The sequence below is a fragment of the Dipodomys ordii genome, unplaced genomic scaffold, assembly GCF_000151885.1.
Source record: "Dipodomys ordii isolate 6190 unplaced genomic scaffold, Dord_2.0 Scaffold22, whole genome shotgun sequence".
Classification (NCBI taxonomy): domain Eukaryota; kingdom Metazoa; phylum Chordata; class Mammalia; order Rodentia; family Heteromyidae; genus Dipodomys; species Dipodomys ordii.
Window position 1 is genome coordinate 2,970,365 of NW_012267238.1, and position 3,843 is coordinate 2,974,207.

General features: G+C 47.0%; 1 pseudogene across 1 annotated transcript in view; it reads right to left on the reverse strand.

Moving 5' to 3' along the window:
- Window positions 1-852: 852 nt before the first annotated feature.
- LOC105983971 overlaps window positions 853-3,843 on the reverse strand; it is a 7,831-nt pseudogene continuing 4,840 nt past the window's right edge. Inside the window, exon 2 of the transcript XR_001174972.1 lies at window positions 853-1,856. The product of XR_001174972.1 is annotated as a COP9 signalosome complex subunit 8-like (transcript). The remainder of the gene's footprint in view (window positions 1,857-3,843) is intronic.

Here is a 3,843-nt window from a genome sequence, read left to right on the forward strand (position 1 = left end):
CTCTGGGCCTGAGCACTCTCCCTTAGCTCTTTAGCTCAAAGCTAGCACTCTACCACTTGAGCCACAGTGCCACTTCTGGTTTTCTGAGTGGTTTATTGGAGATAAGTCTCACAGACTTTCTTGCCTGGGCTGGGTTTGAACCCTGATCCTCAGATCTCAGCTTCCTGAGTAGCTAGGATTACAGGTGTGAGCCATCCACGCCCATCGACCTGTGTACATTTTTTTCCACAAGTTTTTACTGCACTGAAGGGCAGGGACCCTGTGTAACATAGAAAGCCCCCCTACCAAGGCTTGTGTTGGAATCCAAGCTCTTTTCTTTGGGTCAGCAGCATTTGTATACCTGATGATTTGGGTGACATAAGGCATCTCCATTTCCTCATCATATCAAAGGGAAAATCAAGACTGAGTGTGATGGTGCATACCTGTTATCCCAGCTATGTGGGAAAGATAGGTAGAAGAATCAAGGTCCAAGTTAAACCAAGCCCCCTTCTCCCCCCAAAAAAGTGAGACCCTACATGAAAAATAACTAAAGCCAGGCATTGGTGGCTATAATCCTAGCTACTTATGAGGCTGAGATCTGAGATCACAGTTTGAAGCCAGCCAAGGCTGAAAAGTCCCTGTGAGACTCTTTTTTTAGGATTAAACAAAATTGTAACTTAAAAGATATTTTCACATCTGTTGAAAAAACCGAGTCAATTAAACAAATGTAAATAAACAAGAATTATGTAATTGTCACTACAGCAATCATTTCCACTTATGAAATTCATACTTTAAAGGTAATGACAATTGGAATATGTCTGCAAAAGACTGAGATCGTGAAGTTTCTACAAACAATCTCATATGAAACCGTTGAAGAATTCAATTAAATATTTATTGAACAAATGCAGAATGAATGAACTAAGGGGTACTTGCACCTGAAGATACAATACACAACTTCAACTATTCAGAGAACTGTCACACAAAGATGAAAGGCTTGTTCGATGTTTCTTCAAAAGGAAGAACTTAAACTGAGAGATGAACACGCACGCCCGAGGGGCTGAAGAAGAGGGCTACGGTGCTGTGCCAGTGTGCACTCACCCCCACAACGCACTGCCCCCCATTCTGCCCTCTTCTCAAAGACAATTGAGAACGTAATGCTTCTTGAGCTCTCTTGCGACCCTTCTTTAGGGCCGGCCTGCAGTGCCAGCAGTGGCTGCAGAGCACATCAGGCCTGCTCCCTCGAGAAGCACTTGCTTGTGGCTCTGCTGTTTGTGTACTTCACATTAAGGATTCTCTGGAGGTGGAAGGAAGGAGCACATGCTGTCCACTGGGGGGTGAATCTCAAGTCCTGGCAGCTCCGCCCCAGGGCCAGGGCTCTGCCAACCCCAAGTGCACCCACCAGCAGCGGGCAGGGTGAAGATGGCCGGACGGCCTTTGCATGGGAGCAGGGGGCAGCTTTCATGAGTCACTCAGAAATGCAAACTACATAACCCTGCTGAGCGCCACCAAACCTATCTTGGTACAAGTATGCCTGCTATGGCAACTAATCAGCATAATGCTCAAGGACAAAATCTATATAATATACTTTATATTATATACGCATTTTATCACATACTCAGAAAGGAATGCCGAGTGCACATTCCATCCGGTAGATTTGAAAATAAAAAATTTACATTTCTGTGTTTGTCATTGTACAGGACTCTGAAGGTAGATCTTGAGCTCAGAAGAAGTGAGTTTTCAAGGAAAGCCACGTAATCAGTCAGCCTGGCTAACTGCTGTTCATTGGGGATGGGTGGAACAGGGGCAGGCTCAGATAAAGGAATAAACTTGTTAAAGGAAACATCCGGGGCACCTGCACCTGGCTTCCTGGGCAGCACCATTCTTTTTTTTTTTTGGTCGGTCGTGGGGCTTGAACTCTGGGCCTGGGCGCTGTTCCTCAGCTCTTCAGCTCAAGGCGAGCGCTCTACCACTTGAGCTCACCACTTCCTGTTTTCTGGTGGTTTATTGGAGATAGGAGTCTCACGGTCTTTCCTGCCTGGGCTGGTTTCAAACTACCATCCTCAGATCTCAACCTCCTGAGTACTAGGATTACAGTTGTAAGCCTGACAGGACAGTGGGATTTCTAGTGAGGGCAGTGACCAGATTAGCCAGGGTCTTGAGTTTGACACAGAGGGCAGGAGGCAGCCATGGAAAGGTTTTGAGGTCAATGTGATCAGATTTGGGTTTTAGGAAGACCCTGAGTCTGCAGAGTGAAGTCTAGACTGGCAGCACTGGGCAGAGCAGAGGCAAGGAGTCCAGTGCTAAAGCTAGCTCAAGAAAGGGTGGGAGCATGTGGGGCATGTCTGAGAAACTTCCTTGGTTGGGCTGACAGGAGTTGGTGAGTGATGAACTGCAGGTGGAGTGGAGAAGAAAAAGGTTGAAACCTAGAAAGGTGGTAGAAGCCTTCTCAGAAATGGAAGAATGCCTGAGAAAGTAGTGTGTTTCTGCCTTAGCTGGTTAGTCAGGGCTTCTCCTGAGGGCATGTGCCTGGGTGGAGTGGGGTGAAAAGGTGACATTCTGTCATCTTGTCATGAGAGTAGACAAATAGATAGCACCCTGCCCACAGGCTTAAGTCAGCTGGCGATGACAGGGCAAAGTGCACTAAGCAGCGAGTGGTCCAGAGGCATTTCCTCAGTCTCCATCCCAGCCTATTCCTGTAGCCACTGATTCCCTCATCCTCCCATTTGTGTACCAGCTTTGGAGGACTACACTTCTCTGTCCTAGGGAAATGAGGCAGATGGGAAAAGGTCACTCACTATTGCGATTTGTTTTCTTCTTCAGTGCATCTAAAGGGTCCTTGTAGCAGGCAACCATCCCTCACTAAAGCCCTATCTATACTTGGTGTGTGAGTGGGCCCCAAATGAGATTAAAGACTAGGGCTAGAATAAGGAAGATCTGGGCTCTAATCCTGACTCTATCCTTGGTTTAATGTAAGGCCTTGGGCTTCTGTTTCCTCTACTGTCATATAAAGGTTGGCATAAGTAATTTCCAAAGGCCATTCCAGGCTCTGAGTGACTCCACTGGGTCAATATGTGCATTGCACAAACATCTGAATGGGATTGTGGGCCTCTCTGCATGTCTGTGGTCTGCATGCACCTAAGCCTGTGTGTGTTTAAATATGGAAAATGCAAGTCTTTGTTACAAGCCTAGCAGTGTGAGAGAGGAGGAAAGGACTTTAGTTAGAAATATATCCTGGGGGGCTGGGAAGGTGGCCCAGTGGTAGAGCGCTTGCCTTGCATGCATGAGGCCCTGGGTTCGATTCCTCAGCACCACATAAGCAAAAAGCCGGAAGTGGCACTGTGGCTCAAGTGGCAGAGCACTAGCCTTGAGCTGAAGAACTGAGGGACAGCGCCCAGGCCCAGAGTTCAGGCCCCACAACTGGACCACCCCCCAAAAAAAAAGAAAAAAGAAAAAAAAAGAAATATATCCTGGGGCTGGGTGCTGGTAGCTTATGCCTATAATCCTAGCTACTCAGGAGGCTGAGATCTGAGGATCACAGTTCAAAGCCAGTCCAGGCAGGAAAGTCCTTGAAACTCTTATCTTCAATTAAGTACCTGAAAACCAGAAGTGGAGCTGTGGTTCAAAGTGATAGAATGCTAACCTTGGGCAAAAAAGCTCAGGGACAGCATTCAGGACCTGAGTTCAAGCCCTACAACCCACCAAAAAAAAAAAGAAATCTATCCTGGGCAGAGGTATGTTTACTGTATCATGCTGGGTATTCTGGCAATGAAGGTACTGACCACTTCTGGCTGTGGGGCTGAAGTACAGAACCACAACAGAGAGAAGAGACAATAGATAGAGTCTGGGCTCAGCTCTGCTGGTGAT